This window comes from Crinia signifera, unplaced genomic scaffold (genome assembly GCF_055691185.1).
Source record: "Crinia signifera unplaced genomic scaffold, ASM5569118v1 HAP2_SCAFFOLD_129, whole genome shotgun sequence".
Lineage (NCBI taxonomy): Eukaryota > Metazoa > Chordata > Amphibia > Anura > Myobatrachidae > Crinia > Crinia signifera.
This window is the reverse complement of record NW_028142022.1, coordinates 319,589-343,889: the sequence shown is the minus strand read 5'-3', so window position 1 is coordinate 343,889 and position 24,301 is coordinate 319,589. Positions and strand designations below refer to the sequence as shown.

Below are 24,301 nucleotides of genomic sequence, written 5' to 3'. Positions count from 1 at the left end.
GAAGCTGCCTTCCTGGCAGTTTCAGTCCTATGTGCAGCTTGTTTTTCCTCAATATATAAAGGTTTCTATGACTATTTTGGTCATAAACTCACAAGTATGGCATCATGCTTTGTGATGCTATACTGGAAGCTGCCTTCCTGGCAGTTTCAGTCCTATGTGCAGCTTGTTTTTCCTCAATATATAAAGGTTTCTATGACTATTTTGGTAATAAACTCACAAGTATGGCATCATGCTTTGTGATGCTATTCTGGAAGCTGCCTTCCTGGCAGTTTCAGTCCTGGAATCTGCGTTCCCCTAAAATGCAAATAGCTTGTATTTTTGGGTGTAATCTATTATCAGCATCACTAATTCCATTAGTATGGCGGCAGACTGTCTGATGCTTTGGTGTATGGCACCGTACAACTTGGTATTAACAGTTATGTGCTTACTGATGTCGGTACCCGATCCAGCTGCTTTTTCCTTGATCTCCTAATAGAGAACACCCAGCCATACAAACTATTTTCAGTGTCCTATGTCCAGCTTGTATTTTCTTAGAATCCAAAGGTTTTTATGAACATTTTGATCATAAAACCAGAAGTACTGTATGGCATCATGCTTTGTGATGCTATACTGGAAGCTGCCTTCCTGGCAGTTTCAGTCCTATGTGCAGCTTGTTTTTCCTCAATATATAAAGGTTTCTATGACAATTTTGGTCATAAACTCACAAGTATGGCATCATGCTTTGTGATGCTATACTGGAAGCTGCCTTCCTGGCAGTTTCAGTCCTATGTGCAGCTTGTTTTTCCTCAATATATAAAGGTTTCTATGACTATTTTGGTCATAAACTCACAAGTATGGCATCATGCTTTGTGATGCTATACTGGAAGCTGCCTTCCTGGCAGTTTCAGTCCTATGTGCAGCTTGTTTTTCCTCAATATATAAAGGTTTCTATGACTATTTTGGTCATAAACTCACAAGTATGGCATCATGCTTTGTGATGCTATACTGGAAGCTGCCTTCCTGGCAGTTTCAGTCCTATGTGCAGCTTGTTTTTCCTCAATATATAAAGGTTCTTATGACTATTTTGGTCATAAACTCACAAGTATGGCATCATGCTTTGTGATGCTATACTGGAAGCTGCCTTCCTGGCAGTTTCAGTCCTGGAATCTGCGTTCCTCTAAAATGCAAATAGCTTGTATTTTTGGGTGTAATCTATTATCAGCATCACTAATTCCATTAGTATGGCGGCTGACTGTCTGATGCTTTGGTGTATGGCACCGTACAACTTGGTATTAACAGTTATGTGCTTACTGATGTCGGTACCCGATCCAGCTGCGTTTTCCTTGATCTCCTAATAGAGAACACCCAGCCATACAAACTATTTTCAGTGTCCTATGTCCAGCTTGTATTTTCTTAGAATCCAAAGGTTTTTATGAACATTTTTATCATAAAACCAGAAGTACTGTATGGCATCATGCTTTGTGATGCTATACTGGAAGCTGCCTTCCTGGCAGTTTCAGTCCTCTGTGCAGCTTGTTTTTCCTCAATATATAAAGGTTTCTATGACTATTTTGGTCATAAACTCACAAGTATGGCATCATGCTTTGTGATGCTATACTGGAAGCTGCCTTCCTGGCAGTTTCAGTCCTATGTGCAGCTTGTTTTTCCTCAATATATAAAGGTTTCTATGACTATTTTGGTCATAAACTCACAAGTATGGCATCATGCTTTGTGATGCTATACTGGAAGCTACCTTCCTGGCAGTTTCAGTCCTATGTGCAGCTTGTTTTTCCTCAATATATAAAGGTTTCTATGACTATTTTGGTCATAAACTCACAAGTATGGCATCATGCTTTGTGATGCTATACTGGAAGCTGCCTTCCTGGCAGTTTCAGTCCTATGTGCAGCTTGTTTTTCCTCAATATATAAAGGTTTCTATGACTATTTTGGTCATAAACTCACAAGTATGGCATCATGCTTTGTGATGCTATACTGGAAGCTGCCTTCCTGGCAGTTTCAGTCCTATGTGCAGCTTGTTTTTCCTCAATATATAAAGGTTTCTATGACTATTTTGGTCATAAACTCACAAGTATGGCATCATGCTTTGTGATGCTATACTGGAAGCTGCCTTCCTGGCAGTTTCAGTCCTATGTGCAGCTTGTTTTTCCTCAATATATAAAGGTTTCTATGACTTTTGGTCATAAACTCACAAGTATGGCATCATGCTTTGTGATGCTATACTGGAAGCTGCCTCCCTGGCAGTTTCAGTCCTATGTGCAGCTTGTTTTCTCAATATACAAAGGTTTCTGTGAATATTTCAGTCATTCCAAAAGTATGGCAGCATGATTTGTTGTGCTGTAACCTACCTCTCTTGAGTTTGCAGCAATGTAATGTGCCAGCTTTTCCTTACTATACTATAGAAAGGTTCCCCATCTTAGTCTTTAAGTTTAGATTCACTGTTTATCCAGTTCTGTATGTTGACATCCTTTAAGGCATTTTCCAAGTTTACTTTTAACTTTATTTTCTTTAGCATTAACTATAATTATTACCCCTTCTTACTTAGGGGAGCTACTCTTCTCGGTTCCTGAAAGAAAATGGTTTTCTTCATCCATTTGCAATGCAGCAAGAGAGCCAATGTCTTCAATCACTGTGGAAATCATGGATGTCATGGTGGTGGACATTACAAGCGTGTTTAAGGAATCAGTGCTGCAGATGTCTCTGATGCTGTACAAGAAGTTTTCGGACTTCAATGCACAGGTAAATATAGCAAGTTTCACATTACGGTCTTCCTTTCGTATCATAATCTATCCCATTTCCTGCTTGGTTACATTTCAAATCTTGTATGTATTTCAGAATGTTTAGTCTCTATGGTGTGGCATTGTGCCTTCATGAGGTTGTTTTTTTTTTTAACATCCAGCTTACTTTTCAACAATATACTAATAGTTTAAAGTGCGTGGGTTAAGTTTTCAGTATGCAATCGTGCTGTGCATTTTGGGGCCATGCGCCATCGTGTTGTGCTGTGTGATTATTTTCTAGACTTCATTTCACTGCTTGCCTCACTTTTAAAATCCAAATTGTTTTTATTTATTTTTTTTCCTTTCTAAACGTATGTGGTGTGCTGTAATGTTTCCGTTTGCAGTATGTTTCTTTCTTGGTGTCATTTATTAATTGTGGTGTGCCAAAAGACCTTTTCAGGACTAGTTAAGTCTCTAAACTATATAAAACTCTTTCCTCTTCTTTCTATGGCAGCTACTCTATAGAATATCTAAATTTTTTGGGTCACTCAAAGAAAATGGCTTAATCAACTGGCGAAGTTAGAAGACCATGGCAATATCTATAAACGCTAAAGATGACTTTTTGGTGGACATTACAAACAGACATCGGGGTACATTGCTGCAAACTTTTGTGTCTGTGAAGCTGATGGAGGAGATGATTATTGACTTCAACGCACAGGTAAATATTTTTGCTACATTTTACGTATCGGTCCTTTTTCATTTGCTTTCATTTAAAACCTAATTGTTTGAAATTCTGGGTTAAACCAGATTTCCGCCTCCCCACAACCATCAGTAGAGCATTATGTTGTGCCGTATGGTGCCGTGCGACATGGCATTTTGCTGTATGGCCGTTTCCTTCTGTTCAGTCTCTATTTACAGTTTGCGTTCATTTCAAATCCTTAGTTTATATTTGTAGGTTAAACCAGATTTCAATGCCCATCTAAAACCTTCATTGCGTCCCTTCCCTCTAAAACCTTTATTGCCTCCCGTACCCCCTAAAATCTTTGGCGCGTCCCATACCCCTTAAAACCTTCACTGCTTCCCGTCCTGTCCCATCCCCCTACAACCGTCAGTAGAGCATCATGCTGGTTTAGCTTAATATCCAAAGGTATGTTGACCTCATGTCTTGGGTTTTCACCAATTTTGCATGCAAGTATTATGTTTACTAGTTTTTCTACTTTACCCTAGGGCAGCTCCTATATTAAATAATGAGATCTTTGGATACCTGAAAGAAAATAGTTTGCTTCATCCTTTGGCAAAGTCGAAAGAAGAAGTTAAAGTCCGGATCTTCTAAACAACTGTGGTGGACAATAAAATCGGTCATCAGAATCCAGTTCGGTGGACTTTTTCTCTGAAGAAGCCGGGCAAGATATTATCTGACCTCTATGCATAGGTAACTATAGACATATATTAAATATTGTAGTCGATTACACTCAACAATACAAACTGTTCTTCGTCCCTAAAATTGTTAGTATGGCATCCTTGCTTATTTTGTGCTGTTTGGCACAGTACCACATGTTAGTATGGAGCGGTCTGCATCTGGAGCCAGTTCTGAGTCTCCTGGGGGTGGGCCAGTTCTGAGCTTGACACCTCGGAACTGTGCTCTGCCTCAGATTCCAATTCTGCAGACTGGGGACAGTTCTGAGTCTCTGGGGCTGGTCCAGCGCCCCATTTCTGATGCTTGATCATGCAGGCTGGAGTGCCTGTGGCTGGTTCCAGGTACTACCCGGCCGGGGGCACTTGTCAGGTGTCAGTTTCTGAGTTCTCAGTTTACAGGTTCCAGTTTTGCGCCTTCAGTTATACTACTCAGCGCTGCGTTCTTGGCCCCAGATTCCATTTCTGCAGCTGGTTCCAGTTATGAGTTTCCAAGGTTGGTTCCATTTATGAGTTTTTGTAGCTCGTCAAGGTTCTCAGTGCTTCAAGTACTGAGTGCTGAGCTGCAGGTTCCATTTATGAGTTCTTAGCTTTGGGTTCCATTTCTGCGTTCTGCTTCAGGTGCCAGCTCTTAGCATCCTTTGACCCATGTAGATGACAAGCCACTTTCAGTCATGAGTGCCGCCCAACCGGCCGCCAGATTTTTCACCACGCCTTCTATTTTTCTACAGCATTTCTTCTCGTTGTAATAGTTTGTATTGTTGGGTGTAACCAGTTTTCAGAATCCCTTCATCCATCAGTAGAGCATACTGCTGTGCCATGCATCATGGCATTTTGTTAATTTCCAAATGTTCAGTCCATGTGGCATCATGCTTTGTGATGCTATACTGGAAGCTGCCTTCCTGGCAGTTTCAGTCCTATGTGCAGCTTGTTTTTCCTCAATATATAAAGGTTTCTATGACTATTTTGGTCATAAACTCACAAGTATGGCATCATGCTTTGTGATGCTATACTGGAAGCTGCCTTCCTGGCAGTTTCAGTCCTGGAATCTGCGTTCCCCTAAAATGCAAATAGCTTGTATTTTTGGGTGTAATCTATTATCAGCATCACTAATTCCATTAGTATGGCGGCAGACTGTCTGATGCTTTGGTGTATGGCACCGTACAACTTGGTATTAACAGTTATGTGCTTACTGATGTCGGTACCCGATCCAGCTGCGTTTTCCTTGATCTCCTAATAGAGAACACCCAGCCATACAAACTATTTTCAGTGTCCTATGTCCAGCTTGTATTTTCTTAGAATCCAAAGGTTTTTATGAACATTTTGATCATAAAACCAGAAGTACTGTATGGCATCATGCTTTGTGATGCTATACTGGAAGCTGCCTTCCTGGCAGTTTCAGTCCTTTGTGCAGCTTGTTTTTCCTCAATATATAAAGGTTTCTATGACTATTTTGGTCATAAACTCACAAGTATGGCATCATGCTTTGTGATGCTATACTGGAAGCTGCCTTCCTGGCAGTTTCAGTCCTATGTGCAGCTTGTTTTTCCTCAATATATAAAGGTTTCTATGACTATTTTGGTCATAAACTCACAAGTATGGCATCATGCTTTGTGATGCTATACTGGAAGCTGCCTTCCTGGCAGTTTCAGTCCTATGTGCAGCTTGTTTTTCCTCAATACATAAAGGTTTCTATGACTTTTGGTCATAAACTCACAAGTATGGCATCATGCTTTGTGATGCTTTACTGGAAGCTGCCTTCCTGGCAGTTTCAGTCCTGGAATCTGCGTTCCCCTAAAATGCAAATAGCTTGTATTTTTGGGTGTAATCTATTATCAGCATCACTAATTCCATTAGTATGGCGGCAGACTGTCTGATGCTTTGGTGTATGGCACCGTACAACTTGGTATTAACAGTTATGTGCTTACTGATGTCGGTACCCGATCCAGCTGCGTTTTCCTTGATCTCCTAATAGAGAACACCCAGCCATACAAACTATTTTCAGTGTCCTATGTCCAGCTTGTATTTTCTTAGAATCCAAAGGTTTTTATGAACATTTTGATCATAAAACCAGAAGTACTGTATGGCATCATGCTTTGTGATGCTATACTGGAGGCTGCCTTCCTGGCAGTTTCAGTCCTATGTGCAGCTTGTTTTTCCTCAATATATAAAGGTTTCTATGACTATTTTGGTAATAAACTCACAAGTATGGCATCATGCTTTGTGATGCTATTCTGGAAGCTGCCTTCCTGGCAGTTTCAGTCCTGGAATCTGCGTTCCCCTAAAATGCAAATAGCTTGTATTTTTGGGTGTAATCTATTATCAGCATCACTAATTCCATTAGTATGGCGGCAGACTGTCTGATGCTTTGGTGTATGGCACCGTACAACTTGGTATTAACAGTTATGTGCTTACTGATGTCGGTACCCGATCCAGCTGCTTTTTCCTTGATCTCCTAATAGAGAACACCCAGCCATACAAACTATTTTCAGTGTCCTATGTCCAGCTTGTATTTTCTTAGAATCCAAAGGTTTTTATGAACATTTTGATCATAAAACCAGAAGTACTGTATGGCATCATGCTTTGTGATGCTATACTGGAAGCTGCCTTCCTGGCAGTTTCAGTCCTATGTGCAGCTTGTTTTTCCTCAATATATAAAGGTTTCTATGACTATTTTGGTCATAAACTCACAAGTATGGCATCATGCTTTGTGATGCTATACTGGAAGCTGCCTTCCTGGCAGTTTCAGTCCTATGTGCAGCTTGTTTTTCCTCAATATATAAAGGTTCTTATGACTATTTTGGTCATAAACTCACAAGTATGGCATCATGCTTTGTGATGCTATACTGGAAGCTGCCTCCCTGGCAGTTTCAGTCCTATGTGCAGCTTGTTTTCTCAATATACAAAGGTTTCTGTGAATATTTCAGTCATTCCAAAAGTATGGCAGCATGATTTGTTGTGCTGTAACCTACCTCTCGAGTTTGCAGCAATGTAATGTGCCAGCTTTTCCTTACTATACTATAGAAAGGTTCCCCATCTTAGTCTTTAAGTTTAGATTCACTGTTTATCCAGTTCTGTATTTTGACATCCTTTAAGGCATTTTCCAAGTTTACTTTTAACTTTATTTTCTTTAGCATTAACTATAATTATTACCCCTTCTTACTTAGGGGAGCTACTCTTCTCGGTTCCTGAAAGAAAATGGTTTTCTTCATCCATTTGCAATGCAGCAAGAGAGCCAATGTCTTCAATCACTGTGGAAATCATGGATGTCATGGTGGTGGACATTACAAGCGTGTTTAAGGAATCAGTGCTGCAGATGTCTCTGATGCTGTACAAGAAGTTTTCGGACTTCAATGCACAGGTAAATATAGCAAGTTTCACATTACGGTCTTCCTTTCGTATCATAATCTATCCCATTTCCTGCTTGGTTACATTTCAAATCTTGTATGTATTTCAGAATGTTTAGTCTCTATGGTGTGGCATTGTGCCTTCATGAGGTTGTTTTTTTTTTTAACATCCAGCTTACTTTTCAACAATATACTAATAGTTTAAAGTGCGTGGGTTAAGTTTTCAGTATGCAATCGTGCTGTGCATTTTGGGGCCATGCGCCATCGTGTTGTGCTGTGTGATTATTTTCTAGACTTCATTTCACTGCTTGCCTCACTTTTAAAATCCAAATTGTTTTTATTTATTTTTTTTCCTTTCTAAACGTATGTGGTGTGCTGTAATGTTTCCGTTTGCAGTATGTTTCTTTCTTGGTGTCATTTATTAATTGTGGTGTGCCAAAAGACCTTTTCAGGACTAGTTAAGTCTCTAAACTATATAAAACTCTTTCCTCTTCTTTCCCTGCAGCATGGGCCAGGATTCAATTGTTCTAAGTAGGGGATCCAGAGAGAGATTGAATAAAATCGGGGAGAGGGGGCAGCCTTGTCGCGTCCCTCTGTGCATCTGTAAGGGGGAGCTTTTAGTTCCATTTATGAGCAGAGAGGTTTGTGGTGAACTGTAAAAGAATTTGATCAGGTTAATGAAATGCGGCCCAAATGAATATGCAGATAAAACTTGAAAAAGGAAAGGCCATGAGACAGTGTCGAAAGCTTTATGGGCGTCTAGGCTCAGTAACATATTGGGAGCGTTGGGGTTTAGATTGGAGGTTACTACTGAGGCTATTGCCGCGCGTATGCCCTTCACTGACTGTCTGCCCGATACGAACCCCAGCTGGACAGGTGATATGATTTCTGATAAAAAGGATTGGACTCGTGTTGCAATGATTTTCGAAAGGATTTTAAAGTCTACGTTCAACAGTGTGATAGGACGATAGGAGTCCGGCTTTGTGGGGTCTCTACCTGGCTTAGGGATTAATGTGGTGAAGGCCTCATTGAATGTTTTATATGCAGGTTGGGTCTTATGAATGGTTCTGTATAGCTCTAATAGAGCTGGGGTGATATCAGTCTGTAGGATTTTGTAAAATTCCACAGAGAAGCCATCTGGGCCTGGGGATTTACCTGTCTGGAGTGAGGATATGGCCAGTGCCACCTCCTCGGCTGTGATGTCCGAGTCTAATTTTTCAATTTGGTTCTGGGAAAGTGAAGGCAAATAGGCGTTTCTGAGCATTTGGTCTATTTTTATGTGGTCTGGGGTCTCTGCTGTGTATAATGTGGTGTAGAAATCCTGGAATGCTTTGGCTATATCGTGTGTTTTCGTTAGAGGTGTAGGGTTGTTGGGTGTTTTGATGGATGTGATGTGATTTTTCCGGTAAGGGGGTTTTGTTAAGTATGCTAATAGACGTCCAGTCCGGTTACCCCATCTATAATATCTATTTTTTGTGTAATCTAGTTTTCTCTGTGCCTGAGCTAGTAAAAAATCTCCAAGGAGGTGTTTCGCCTGTTGGAGTGTAGCGTAGTTTTCGTCTGTTGGATTGGAAGTATATGTGGCTAGGCATGAGGATAGGTTGGATTGGAGGGAGGTATATTGTTTTTTAGATTCCTGATTACGTCTAGCCATGTAGGATGTTATATGTCCTCTCATTACAGCCTTGGCTGTTTCCCAAAACAGTACTGGTGTATCCCAATGTTCAATGTTGGTATCTACATATTCTCTGCTTGCCTCACTTTTAAAATCCAAATGGTTTTTATTTATTTTTTTTCCTTTCTAAAAGTATGTGGTATTGTTTCCCTTTGCAGTATGTTTCTTTCTTGGTGTCATTTATTAATTGTGGTGTGCCAAAAGACCTTTTCAGGACTAGTTAAGTCTCTAAACTATATAAAACTCTTTCCTCTTCTTTCTATGGCAGCTACTCTATAGAATATCTAAATTTTTTGGGTCACTCAAAGAAAATGGCTTAATCGACTGGCGAAGTTAGAAGACCGTGGCAATATCTACAAACGCTAAAGATGACTTTTTGGTGGACATTACAAACAGACATCGGGGTACATTGCTGCAAACTTTTGTGTCTGTGAAGCTGATGCAGGAGATGATTATTGACTTCAACGCACAGGTAAATATCTTTGCTACATTTTACGTATCGGTCCTTTTTCATTTGCTTTCATTTAAAACCTAATTGTTTGAAATTCTGGGTTAAACCAGATTTCCGCCTCCCCACAACCATCAGTAGAGCATTATGTTGTGCCGTATGGTGCCGTGCGACATGGCATTTTGCTGTATGGTTTCATTCCTAACGTTCCACCTCCTTTTCATCTAAACTTTATTTAAAACCGTAATATTTTGAAATTCTGGGTTAAACCAGATTTCCGCCTCCCCACAACCATCAGCGTATGGTTCCATTCCGAACGTTCCACCTCCTTTTCATCTAACCTTTATTTAAAACCCTAATATTTTGAAATTCTGGGTTAAACCAGATTTCCGCCTCCCCACAACCATCAGTAGAGCATTATGTTGTGCCGTATGGTTCCGTGCGACATGGCATTTTGCTGTATGGTTCCATTCCTAACGTTCCACCTCCTTTTCATCTATCCTTTATTTAAAACCCTAATATATTGAAATTCTGGGTTAAACCAGATTTCCGCCTTCCTACAGCCATCAGTAGAGCATTAAGTTGTGCCTAACTTTCCACCTCCATTTTTATCTATCATTTAATTAAAACCCTAATAGTTTGGCATTGCATTGTGCTGTGTGGTGCCTACCTGAAGATTTCACTCCCATATCCAGCTTGCTTTTCCTTATCCTAATAAACCATTCCCCAACGTTCCAAGGTTTAAGTGTATCTTGTTTGAACAGTGCCTTACATAATGTATAGACTTTCTGCAGGTTGTTGTGCCCTTATTTTACAATAGGAAGTTTTATATTTGTTTTGAGATTTTGTTTCTTTTCCACTTTTCACAGATCTGCTATTGAATATTAAGATATTGGGTTACCTGAAAGAAAATGGAGTGCTTCATCCATTGGCAATGTTGCAAGAGCAAGCCGATGCCTTAAAACACTGGAAGTTATGGACAACCCTGTGGTTGACATTACAAGCAGGCATCAGGGGGTAGTGTTGCCTAATACTGAGTCCTGGAAGCTGCTGGACAAGAATTATGGATTTGAATGCACAGGTAAATATATCCTATATCAAATAACTAGCTTTTCATATTGAATGTCCCGCCTGTTTGTACTTAATATGCAAAGGTTTCTGACTATTTTGATCATAAACCCAGAAGTATTGCATCATGCTTTGTGGTGCTATGTTGTAAGTTGCCTTCCTGTTTCAGTCCTATGCGCAGCTTGTTCACAGATCTACATGTAAATTAAAAGTAGCAGATAGTTTGAAATACTAATACTGTATGTATGTTTTATTTCTTTCCAGACGAAAACGTCCAGATCTTGAAATTCCTGCACCTAGCAGTCTTATTGCTTGTGACTGGAGCGATTTGATTTATAGACCAGCCAAGGAGGAGTCACTTTACCTGAGTGAAGAGAGATGGTGTGCCATCGGAGAAAAGTTCTTGAAGATGGGAGTCTAAAAATAAGAAAATGGATTTGCTTTTGTGATTGTGTATTAAAAACAGAACAAAAAAGACAGTCTTTAGTTTTAAGCGTTTGTTCCACCCGAGGTTTCGAATACCCCTTTTCCACTAGCAACCTGGGTTAGACCCAGTAAATTGTACCTGATTTGATGCTGGTTTGGACATGGGTAAAACACATATTTCCACTGCAGCACTCCCCAGTAAATTGGTGGATCAGCCTCGTTTACACTTAACCCTGGTAAGTCCTGTATTTTTCCTATAGATTACATAAGGAAAGGGCTTTACCAAGGGAGTGGTCACAAAACAGGGCCACCATTTAAAAAAAAAAAAAGTTTACCATATTAAAGAGACCACACTCCTTCCTTTGAAAAAAATATTTGAATTTTTTTGCAGTAAAATAAAAGAAACCTTAAAACTTTCAAGTACCTTTACAGTTTTTTTTTTTTACATGTCTTGTGTAAAATATTTGCCGTATGCGTGAGCCTTTTGGCAGCTGAACAGACCAGGCGCCAGATTTAATAGCATACGTTTTTGGAAAGAGGCAGTCATTTACACTGCATGGTTTGGCCTTGTAAATGGTTGTCTCATCCCTAAAAAAAAAAAATCCAAGTCTGCATGGCTGATTAATTCAGACACTATTACACTGGGCCCCGTGTGATCAAGAAATAGCTAAGTGTCCTACCCGTTCTGTCCAGTTGCCCTGTTGATGCTGTTTGGGAACCAGTTGCATTCATCCTAAAGTGTAAACATCAATTATGAAAACATTAGTGAAGCAATGCTAGAAGAAATGGGACACCAAAGTAAAAAAGGTATTTCTTAGACAAATTACCGTATACTGTAAATTCAGGAGAGTATAGGGTTGGCGGCAGTGTAGTTGGAGTGTCATGGCTAGGGGTTTGGCCTACTGTACTTCATGGCTTCTGGGTTTAGTGGGGCAATGGTAGCAGTCAGTGCTGGAGGCATAGCTAGTTGGAAGTTTTGGGGGCATATCTAGCACCAGTGGAGGGGGCATAGGTAGTGGTAGTGCTTTGGGCATAGCTAGTAGCTGTGTTGGGGGCAGGGATACGGGGTCCTCTATATTGTGGATGCTCTGTGTGGCTGGTTCTCAGGCAAATGGAGTTGGTCCTCTACTGAATTGGCCATATCTATACTCCTGGTATGCTGGGGCCTTTGGAAAATGTGCTGGATATTATGGATAATGCGGAGGTGTATACCCACGAGCAAATATTTATTTGAAGAAGGCATGTCCTTTAATTGATCCAAGAAAGAATGCTGTAGCAGTCTTTCATTCTCTAAGAACTCCACCCGAGCATTCTCCTTGGCCTGTATGTCTGTGTCCATATCCTGCAGCTTTTCTATTACTATGGTCGAGAATGCTCTTGCTGCTTGTTCAGGACGGCTTTATTTTTTCTTCTTTGGCTGCTTGTTGTAAACTGCAAGTGGGACAAACAAACACTATTAGTAAAAAGAATAGGCTAAAATAGCAGAGGTGTTTACATGTGCTTGTGGCCCTATCCCACCTACTCACTAGTGGCACTCTGCAACACAAACCGTTGAGATTACTGGGAGTAATGTTTGTTGCATATTATATTTTTTACTTCCCATTTGACCGCAGATGTGGTGTTTGTCACCGGGTCGGCTGCTTCATTGTGTCTGACAAGAGAGGCTTATCGTGTCCACCGTACTCTTCATCACCATCATTTGAAATCAGGAGCAGAGAAGATGGGCACATTTCCTCCTCTGCCCCAATTAGCAGCCACTCCTTAACTTCAGCATCAAACCAATTGCTGGCAGCCATATTGATGTGCTGCAGGCTGAACAGCAGTGTGTGCTGGGGGGGCCTGTGGTGCTGTAGGCAAAGTGGGAGGTGGCTGCTAGAGCCGCCTATGGTGAGGGGAAAGTCAGGAGGACAGACATACAGCACATGTGTCCTCCTAAAAATGAGCATTGTCTGCGAGGCTCTGAGTGATGACATCAATCACCGATGTCCCAGCAGCACCATCAGTGAAGATTTCAACATTCCCAGTCAAATAACCCGGTTAGGGAGCGTTTCCACTACCCTTGAATCCGGGTGCTAACTGGTTAGAACCCTGGTGGTTACCTGGGTTAGATTGCCGGGGTATCCAAACAGGGTTATTTGACAGGAAACATTTCCACTAGCAGAACACACTGTTATGCGTCCCCGTAGAAATTACCCAGTTATTTCTGCTAGTGCAGTGATTCCCAACCCAGGTCCTCAAGTAACCCCAACAGTGCATGTTTTCCAGGTCACCGCACAGAATTACAAATGACATTATTAGCTCCACCTTTGGATCTTTTAACCCCTTCCCGACATTGCCTTTTAAGGTAATTTTTTTTTTTTTTTTCCTCCTTGTGTTCAAATAAGCGTAACTTTTTTAATTTTCCGGCTATATAGACACATGAGGGCTTTTTTTTTGCGGGACAAGTTGTACTTTCTAATGGTACCATTTACTATACCGTATAATATTCTGGGGAATCAGGAAATAATTCAATGTGGGGTAAAAAAAAAAAAAAACGCAATTCCACAATTTTGCGCTGGTTACGTTTTTTTTGGAGTTCATAGTTCGTTTAAAATGATGGGTTATCTTTATTCTATGGGTCGTTACGATTCCGGTAATACCAAACTTATATAGTTTTCGTTACATTTTACCACTAAAAAAAAAAATAGAAAATGTTACGGTTTTTCGAATTTGCGTCGCGTCGCCATGTTCTGCGGCTTATAACTTTTTTATTTTTCCACCTACGGACCTGGGTGAGGGCTCATTTTTTGCGGGCTGAAGTGTACTTTTTAATTAATACCATTATGGGATATGGGCGACTTTCTGATCTCTTTTAGCTATTTTTTTTTGGGTAGGCGATGCGACCAAAAAGCGTAGTTTTGGCGTTGGGGATTATTTTCCGTTTACGCCTTTAACCGTGCGGGATAACTAATGTTATATTTTAATAGATCGGACTTTTAGGAACGCGGCGATACCAAATATGTTTATTTTTTTTATTATTTATTTATTTTTATTTGGGAAATGGGGAAAGGGGGGTGATTTGAACTTTTAATATTTTATTATTTTTTTTTTATTTTTAAACTTTTTTTTTTTTTTTTTTACTTTTACTACAAGGCCCCCTAGTGTACTTGACCACTAGGGGGCGCGATCGCCTGTACTAGGTTCAGCCATAGAGCTCTATGGCTGAACGTAGTGATTTTTTGCACTTCCTATTACATCCTGCCTGAGGCAGGATGTAATAGGTATGAATACACGGACAGCACAGGGGTCTACATTAGACCCCTGGCTACCATGGCAACCGATCGGCACCCTCCGATCGCGCTGCGGGGGGCCCCGATCGGCGCCGGAGGGGGGCGCCCCCCCTCCGATCAGCTATTTAAGCACTGCGGGCGCTTTGCCCGCGGTGCTTAAAGGGTTAAACGGCCGCGATCGGCGAACTCGCCGCTCGTGGCCGTGAGAGCAGGGACATGGCTGTAATATACAGCCATTACCTGCTCTCTATCAAGCCAGCTCACTCCGTGAGCTGGCTTGATTCACCCCCAACCGACATATGACGTAAATGTACGTCATATGTCGGGAAGGGGTTAATGTGTGTGAATGAGTGCACCTGCTGGGTGACCTGGAAAACGTGTAATGTTGGTTACTTGAAGGCTAGGGTTGGGAACCACTGTGCTAGTGAAAAAGGGGTATAATGTATTTTACTGGCATTAAGCTAAATATTTTATGCAAGCAGTATCCAGGTGTTTGATTACAAGTTTACATATAAACAATAGTTTTATTTATATTTTTTAATTTTTATGTACACCATTTTGTAGATTTTTTTTTTTTTCCATGTTTTGGGTAAACACAGTTGCTCAACCCAGAATAGCATTTTGAATTAGGGTAAGTATTCAATGTGGAAAATTTAAATTACTAATTCGTTACAATTTTTTCATTTTCATTTGGCCCCATTGGGTCACCAGCATGATGGTCGACATAGAGTTTTTACTGTTTTTTGAGCCAAAATGTGGCAACAGGCGGTATTTTATGCCCTACCATCCACTTGGACATGGTAGGAGAATAAAATAGTGTGCCTCACACTCAGCTGCTGGCGGTCTTGCATTTCTGCGCCTCAGGATCATACCAACAAGTAGTGGCAGTACTTGCTGGAATATCTCAGCCGGCTTTCAGCAAAATCCTGAGGCGTGTGACGTCAGCCATGTTTAGGCGCAAGGGGCACTTCATGGCCATGTCTTTTGCGCAAGAGACCCTTCACAGAAGCCAGCAGGCATTCCATCAAATTGCTGGCTTCCCTAATGTGATAAGGGCTGTGGATGGCACCCATGTACCATTTTGTTTTTTTAATTCAAACGTTTTTTTATTTAATTTTTTGCAGGTTAAACATTCTCAAAGCAGAGAGAAGACAACAATGAAAAATACAATTAACACATATCAATAAGCATGTATAACATCATTCCAGAGGATATGGTGCTTTTATGGAATCCCGAGGACTGTTGAAACACCCATCTATCATTCATTAGAAACCATATGGCATGACATTATGACATTGTGAAAATAAACCATTCAATTATAAAATAAAGTTAAGTTTATCTTTTAAATAAGTAGCACGAGTGACCGCGTGTCTCCGGCCCAGTATCTTATCTGGTATTATAAGTGTAGATTCCGAAGTGTAGGTATCATGGGTCTCGAGTAAGATGTGTGGAGGGTGGGAGGCATGTCGACATATAGGTCATGTCCCATGGGCCCAACAGTATGTCCCTACCCTTACATCTCATTTAGGTTACAGTCGGTAGTTTGAGCTGAGGTAGCCCCTACAGACACGAGGGCAAGTCTGTAGCATCTAGGCGTCAGGCGATACTATCCCTGAGTATGTGGATTCCAACCATCTAGACCATATAGAGTAATATTTTTTCTCTGCCTTCCTGGCTAAATATACAAACTTTTCGTGGCTTATCACCTCATTCACCAGGGACACCCAGGTGCCTAAACTCGGGGCCTCCCCAGCCAACCACAATCTGGCTATACATACCTTGGCCAGAGTGCATAAGTTAACAACATAGCGTCTATCTGGGTCTGGTAACATCTCTTCATCTATAGCAAATAGAAGGCAAGACACTGGTGACAAGGCAACTTTTGGTATGCCTGTGAGCTCTATAACGCCAATGACATCGTTCCAAAATTGCGTGATCCTAGGACATGTCCATACCATGTGTATGAAAGAGCCGTCCAGGGAGCCACACTTTGGGCAGGATGAGGAGGGAACGCCCCCGATACGACACAACAGCATTGGCGTCATATAGACTCTGTAATATAAACATTTGTATCTGCTGATATCTAATAGCAGTAGTAGACCGCCTTGGAGCCTCGAGTGCGTAGGACCATATATCATCTGAGAGGGATCCTAAATCAGCTTCCCATTTTAGTCTAAGGGGGGTTAGCAGGTCAGAGTGGTGGATCTGTTGCATAGACAAGTATGCGATGGAGACCAAATGCCCCTGTGGTCTGTCGCTTAGTAGTTTTTTAACTGGAGAGTCAGAGGGGATGTTTTAAATTGAGCATTAACCCCTTCCCGACATATGACGTACATTTACGTCATATGTCGGTTGCGGGGGAATCAAGCCAGCTCACGGAGAATTTGCTATTCATATTGTAAGCCTCCTAGTGTCCAAAAAAATTAAAAGGAGGTTGAAATAATGATGGAAACATAAAGTAGACATATGGTCTATGTTAGTTATTAACTATTTTGAGTGGTATGATTATTTGTCTCACAAGCAGAAAATTTAACATTTTGAAAATTGCTAAATTTTCCATTTTTTTACGACATTTTTTCACAAAAAAACACAGACTGTATTGACCCAAATTTACCACTAATTTGAAGTACAATGTGTCACGAGAAAACAATCTCAAAATCACTGGGATAAGTAAAAGCAAAAAAAAGTTATCCCCACTTAAGTGATACATGTCAGATTTGAAAAAAAGGGCTCTGTCAGGAAGGCAAAAACAGGCTGCGGCGGGAAGGGGTTAAATGCCTCAATTTACCCGCGATGACCACGATTTCCCAAAGGAAACAATGTTAAATGGATGAATTTACCCAAATCAGCATAGGGAAGAATGGTAAATGGGCCAGAAACCCCAAAAAAACCCACAGAGCAGTGGAATGTCCCCCCAAAAGTAGTTGACGCCACCCCGCCATCAACGTGAACCCGAAGCGTGGCGAGCGCAGCGAGCCCGCGAGGGGCGGCGGTACGCGTCCTCCGACCTTTTCATGCCCTACTATCCACTAGGGCGTGGAGTGAGAATAGAATAGTGTGGCGAGCGCAGTGAGCCACCAAGCCCAAAGCGTGGCGAGCGCACGCGGATAAATTCACAGGTAAACGCGTCCCTTCGCGGGCTTCCCAGGTGTCCGCGTTGCCATGGACACCTGAGAAGCCCGCGAGGGGACGCGTATATCTGTGAAGGTATCCGCGTCCCCTCGCTGCGCTCGCCACACTATTCTATTCTCACTCCACGCCCTAGTGGATAGTAGGGCATGAAAAGGTCGGAGGACGCGTACCGCCGCCCCTCGCAGGCTCGCTGCGCTCGCCATGCTTCGGGTTCACGTTGATGGCGGGGTGGCGTCAACTACTTTTGGGGGGACATTTCAATGTTCAGGGGTGTTTTTGGCCCATTTACTATTGTTCCTATGATAATTTGGCTAAATTGAGCCATTTCACATTGTTTCCTATGGGAAATCGTGGTCATCGCGGGTAAATTGAGGCATTTAACATTGTTCTCTATGGGGAAATCGCGGGCATTGCGTCTGGCCCAACGCACCCGATTTTTTAGCGGCCGCGATGGCCCCGATTTTACTCCCGATGACCACGATTATGATCGTTGTGGCCGTGCTAGGAAACAAGTACCGAAACGTCTGATGGGGGATAAGTAGGAATTGTAATATAAATTAAGAAATAGTTCCGTATACATAATAGCCTGCAGGCACCCAGCTATAGTCTGCTGGGTGCTGACCAAACCCTGCATGACCTCCTCGGTCCTACGCATCCGCTCTGATGCTAAGTCTCCCTGCTGGTGAATCTGGCCAAGCACCTGCACCCACCTGTTGTATTCGGGGTCGGCCGGTGGCTGCTGCACGTGCCTGGCACTGGTGGCAGGTGGCACAGACTCCGCCACCTCCTCAAGAGATTCTTCATCAAGCGGTGGGGATGCTGGTGAAAGAGAAAATTACAACACATTCCAAGCAAATTAGGAGCAACTACTTATGCCAAGGCAAATAATTACCTTCAACAAAAGCAGCAAAGACTTCTGCTGGGGACTCGCTATCCATGGTGCTCACCCCCCGGACCTCCTCTACTGCAATGCAGCACTCTGCCATCTCCTCCAGGGGGGTGAGCTTCAGTTTTCCTGGCATGGGGCCAGCCCCAGAGGTGTGGCTGTGTTCCCACCGCTTGGTCAATTTCTTCTTGAGGTTGGTCTTGAAGTCGTGCCACCTGCAATCAAAGTTTACATATTACTACATGTCACTCCTCATGTTTGCTGTACCAACCATTGCAATCTGCAACAGATTACAACATGTGCTTCATTACACACAACTTTCATTCAATGAAAATATAAAAACAACCCTTAGAAGATACATTCACACTCACCCTACAATAACTATCGATTAAATGACATGGCAAACATGTCTGTGGCTCCAAGCAACGTGACTGGCCATTTCCCAACTCCATCTATCATCTATTTTAAACATTACTGGTCTTCTACACATGAACTTGCCTCTTCTTAACGTGCTCCGCCTCACGAACTTGTGGAGCCACTGCATTAATCTCCGCAGTTATGTCCTCCCAAATCTTCCATCTCCTTGTGTGTGTCAACCTGTCCTGTGGACACTCGATCCAATCCTGTGCGCGGGGTACCAGGATGGCAAGCTCCTGCGCTTCGAATGCCATGTTTCTGCTGCTTGGTTCTTCCGTTGGCCTATTTTGGCCACGGACACCTGTCGCTGTACTTGAAGTGCTGGCCAGGCTACTCTGTTGGGAAGCCACCTGTTGTGTTCCCAATGATTCTGCTGAGGCAGAAGATGGGCCAGCTGCTGCTTCGGCTGATGTGGATGGCCCAGCAGCCTGCTCATCTGCCCCTGGCTGGTCTGTGCTGAGGGGCACATAGGAGGTGCTGGAGTCCATGCGTTAGAAAAGATCCTGGCACTCCTGGTCTCCTTCAGATTATGAGTCAGCCATGTTTGCAACAACATTTTGGTTTTCTAGCACACCTTTATATCCTATTTCTGTAATTGGCGTACATCAGTGACACCCTGCGTTCCGTGCGGCAGCTTTCCGTACGGCAGCGTAGACCGTGCGGCGCATATGCCACGCCCATACCAGCAACAACAAAAAAAACCTGGCAAACTTACTAAGTCTGATTTAGTAGCTAATTGCAGATTTGTACACCAATAAACACCCAACACTGTGGTCAGACATGAAATGTATATGTGAATTTACATTTGGACTGTGCACTTGTTTGGTATGTACTACAAATGACACTAACCCATTCCATATGTAAATCCAGTCCACCACTCAGGCAATAGTAATCAGTGCTTGCATCCAAATCACATGTGAAAGGTCTCCAAATACTGGCTTGATGCTAGGTACATTTCATTTCACATCTCTAGTGTGGCCCGGTAGAAGGTAAGTGTACACATGGCACCATGGCCTAATATTGGGAAAAGGTCTTGCACTATTTGCTATGTTTCTGCTGTATAGCTTTGACTATAATAAAGCTGTCTAGTTTAGTACCTTGTAGAGTTAGGTGTAACTGGCTAGTGATGCACACTATTTCACCTGTTGTTTTCACCCATGTTTGGTGAATGTAATATATTATATATAATGGGTTGCAAACTTCTTTCACCATGTCTGTTTTGGAGATACTAAGTAATGTCATGGTCTGCTCAACTATGCAAAGGTACAGCAAGTGTGGTTTGGCGATGCAATGGGTTAGCCGTCTGTTGTGGCGCATACACGCTGTTAATGACAAAATGAACAATAAAGTTAATACCACATATCACTCTGAACAACCAATTACAGGACATGATTGCTTGAATTGTGCCATTGCTAAGATGGCGGCCTACGGGAGAGCAGCACCCTTCTCTCCCGCGGAGCTGAGGGCACTGGTCTCCGTTATGGAGACCAGGCTGGGCCGTGCGGGCCCGTTCATCACAAACCGGCAGAAGCGCCATGCGTATGCCGCTGCCCGCAGGCGCATATTCGCGCGCACCCAGGTGCGCAGGACCATCGCCCAGCTGGAGCGGCGATGGTCTGATCTGAGGCGCCGGCAGCCCGAAAAGCTCCAGCAAATAAGGGCCAGCATTGCACGCTGTAAGTGTTTACACATTGATTGGCCAATTGCACATTAATGCTTCCATGACCTTTTTTTTGGCAATAAGGTAACCTGGTTGATCATGAGTTAAACATGGCATTCACTATCTGTGTGGTACTTCATGTTTGACATGCTGTAATGTGGGTCTAATATGTCATTGTTTTTGCTGCATGATGAATGAACAAATCATGTGCCTTATTTAACACTCTGCATTTTGATTTTTCTTACAGCACGTGACCATGCAAGACAGGCCCGTGAGCAGGGCCAGGAGGAGGAGACCGCATAGGAAGTGGCCCAGGAGGAGGTGGCCGCAGAGGAGATTGGCCTGGAGGAGGAGGCCGCAGAGGAAGTGGCCCAGTAGGAGGAGGCCGCAGAGGAAGTGGCCCAGGAGGAGGTGGCCGCAGAGGAAATGGGCCTGGAGGAGGAGGCCGCAGAGGAAGTGGGCCTGGAGGAGGTGGCCTCGGAGGTCTTGGACGAGGAGGAGGCATGTGAGGTGGTGGAGGTAGAAGGAATTGGTAGGTAAACATAAGGCATCATTAATAATTGGTGGTAGTACTATTTGTTAGGTACCACTGTGTTATGTCTGTTTCTCTTTCCATGTATATCACCACTAGGGGCATCAGGCACCTGTGGACTTATCTCTCTGTCTCCAGACTCTGAGGTATCAGGTGCCTGATGATTGGAGGCTATCTGCTCAATTGGACACCTGTGAGCGGTCTATTTAGTCCTCCCCAGACCAGCACTCAGGGCTGGTCATTGTTCTATGTTCCTGTTGTGGAAAGGAGTGTTTCCCTATCTGCCTTGTATCTTGTGCCTCAGCCTCAGCCTTTTACAGCCATTACCTTGTTTCCTGTGCCTTGTATCCTGTGCCTCGTGTATTGTGCCTCAGCCTCAGCCTTTTACAGCCATTACCTTGTGTCCTGTGCCTTGTATCCTGTGCCTCGTGTATTGTGCCTCAGCCTCAGCCTTTTACAGCCATTACCTTGTGTCCTGTGCCTTGTATCCTGTGCCTTGTGTATTGTGCCTCAGCCTTCTACAGCCGTTGCCTCATATCCTGTGCCTCGTGTATTGTGCCTCAGCCTTCTACAGCCGTTGCCTCGTGTCCCGTGCCCCGTGTCTTGTGCCTCAGCCTCCTACAGCCGTTGCCTTGTGTCCTGTGTCTCGTGTATTGTGCCTCAGCTTCCTACAGCCTGTGCCTCGTGTCCTGTGTCTCATGTCTTGTGCCTCGTGCCTCAGCCAACTGCTGGACCGCCTGCATCTGTACCCGGTACCTCTGTGTTTATTCTGCTATCCAGCCACTTCATATTTTGTTTCATAAAGTTTGTTCCTGTTTTCTGCATCAGTTCCTGTGTTCTTCGGTTTTTCAATAAAACACCCCGCATTCCCCTGCATCAGTTTGTTCGTTGGTTTTGTTTTTCCTGGAGCACCAAGGGTTAACCTAACATAATGACCAGCCAAAACAGACAAGAGAATACTAAGGATCATGTCAGTCTGGATTCTCTAATTAAAACCTTGTGTGCAGAGCTCCCAGGTGTTTGCAGGGTTGCTGATGACTCCTATGAAAAAACTGCAATTAACCCTTTGCATGCAGACATCATTTTATTGCGTATTCAATTGACTCAAGTCTGTGTCTTTTTTCCTGACTTTCTGAAGAAAATGTCTGCATTGTTACAAGTTTATTCTGCTTCTGGTATTCCTGGACATGTGACAGCAAAACAATCCTCCATACCGCAAGAAGGGCCTACCAGTTATTCCTGTCCTCAAGACACTCTTTTACCATCTGTCGATGTGGCGCCTAATGTAGTCCATACACTAACTGGTGGTCCTCGTGCTCCGCTATCGGTTACAGAACGTGCATTTTGCAGGAATAACTTTTTGTGTTTATATTGTGCCAGCCCTGAACACTTCTTGAACTCCTGTCCTCATCGCAGGCCTAAAATTGGGGAACTTCTGGCCAATCCTCAGCCAGAGTCTCTACCCAGAGCTGCCCAGCCAGAGTCTCTACCCAGAGCTGCCCAGCCAGAGTCTCTACCCAGAGCTGCCCAGCCAGAGTCTCTACCCAGAGCTGCCCAGCCAGAGTCTCTACCCAGAGCTGCCCAGCCAGAGTCTCTACCCAGAGCTGCCCAGCCAGAGTCTCTACCCAGAGCTGCCCAGCCAGAGTCTCTACCCAGAGCTGCCCAGCCAGAGTCTCTACCCAGAGCTGCCCAGCCAGAGTCTCTACCCAGAGCTGCCCAGCCAGAGTCTCTACCCAGAGCTGCCCAGCCAGAGTCTCTACCCAGAGCTGCCCAGCCAGAGTCTCTACCCAGAGCTGCCCAGCCAGAGTCTCTACCCAGAGCTGCCCAGCCAGAGTCTCTACCCAGAGCTGCCCAGCCAGAGTCTCTACCCAGAGCTGCCCAGCCAGAGTCTCTACCCAGAGCTGCCCAGCCAGAGTCTCTACCCAGAGCTGCCCAGCCAGAGTCTCTACCCAGAGCTGCCCAGCCAGAGTCTCTACCCAGAGCTGCCCAGCCAGAGTCTCTACCCAGAGCTGCCCAGCCAGAGTCTCTACCCAGAGCTGCCCAGCCAGAGTCTCTACCCAGAGCTGCCCAGCCAGAGTCTCTACCCAGAGCTGCCCAGCCAGAGTCTCTACCCAGAGCTGCCCAGCCAGAGTCTCTACCCAGAGCTGCCCAGCCAGAGTCTCTACCCAGAGCTGCCCAGCCAGAGTCTCTACCCAGAGCTGCCCAGCCAGAGTCTCTACCCAGAGCTGCCCAGCCAGAGTCTCTACCCAGAGCTGCCCAGCCAGAGTCTCTACCCAGAGCTGCCCAGCCAGAGTCTCTACCCAGAGCTGCCCAGCCAGAGTCTCCGATGTCCCGGTCTCCGCCAGAGGGTCTGATGTCCCGGTCTCCGCCAGAGGGTCTGATGTCCCGGTCTCCGCCAGAGGGTCTGATGTCCCGGTCTCCGCCAGAGGGTCCGATGTCCCGGTCTCCGCCAAGGAGCCCGATGATCCGGTCCCCGCCAAGGAGCCCGATGATCCGGTCCCCGCCAAGGAGCCTGTCTGTCTAGCCCCAGGAGGGGGTTCCGTCTGTCTAGCCCCAGGAGGGGGTTCCGTCTGTCTAGCCCCAGGAGGGGGTTCCGTCTGTCTAGCCCCAGGAGGGGGTTCCGTCTGTCTAGCCCCAGGAGGGGGTTCCGTCTGTCTAGCCCCAGGAGGGGGTTCCGTCTGTCTAGCCCCAGGAGGGGGTTCCGTCTGTCTAGCCCCAGGAGGGGGTTCCGTCTGTCTAGCCCCAGGAGGGGGTTCCGTCTGTCTAGCCCCAGGAGGGGGTTCCGTCTGTCTAGCCCCAGGAGGGGGTTCCGTCTGTCTAGCCCCAGGAGGGGGTTCCGTCTGTCTAGCCCCAGGAGGGGGTCCTATCCAGCCCCAGGAGGGGGTCGCTATTGCCCTGGCCTCCGGGTCAGAGGACGCTATTGCCCTGGCCTCCGGGTCAGAGGACGCTATTGCCCTGGCCTCCGGGTCAGAGGACGCTATTGCCCTGGCCTCCGGGTCAGAGGACGCTATTGCCCTGGCCTCCGGGTCAGAGGACGCTATTGCCCTGGCCTCCGGGTCAGAGGACGCTATTGCCCTGGCCTCCGGGCCTGAGGACGCTACTGCCCTGGCCTCCGGGCCTGAGGACGCTACTGCCCTGGCCTCCGGGCCTGAGGACGCTACTGCCCTGGCCTCCGGGCCTGAGGACGCTACTGCCCTGGCCTCCGGGCCTGTTGCCTCTGTGACTCCTGCGCCCCCCGGTCTTGAGTCCGCTCCTGCTGATTCCGTTGGGCATAAATTGAGGGACGCCGTGTCGGCCGTCAGTTGCAATGTTTT

General features: G+C 44.6%; 2 long non-coding RNA genes across 8 annotated transcripts in view; one reads left to right on the top strand and one right to left on the bottom strand.

Moving 5' to 3' along the window:
* Positions 1-11,511, top strand: part of LOC146052836 (uncharacterized) — a 52,550-nt gene extending 41,039 nt beyond the window's left edge. For 5 of the 7 annotated variants that reach the window (XR_014467698.1, XR_014467697.1, XR_014467694.1 and 2 more), the window contains 7 exons: positions 2,543-2,736; positions 3,229-3,432; positions 3,942-4,146; positions 7,295-7,488; positions 9,418-9,621; positions 10,467-10,678; positions 10,930-11,511. This is a non-coding gene — a long non-coding RNA (uncharacterized LOC146052836). The remainder of the gene's footprint in view (positions 1-2,542; positions 2,737-3,228; positions 3,433-3,941; positions 4,147-7,294; positions 7,489-9,417; positions 9,622-10,466; positions 10,679-10,929) is intronic. The other 2 variants (XR_014467695.1, XR_014467696.1) reach the window with 2 other exon arrangements.
* On the bottom strand, positions 11,381-22,532 carry LOC146052835 (uncharacterized). Its single transcript, XR_014467692.1, has 3 exons — positions 18,385-22,532; positions 18,203-18,311; positions 11,381-12,522 (listed from the first exon to the last, which is right to left on the bottom strand). It is a non-coding gene; the product is annotated as an uncharacterized LOC146052835 (long non-coding RNA).
* Between the last annotated feature and the right edge of the window lie 1,769 nt (positions 22,533-24,301).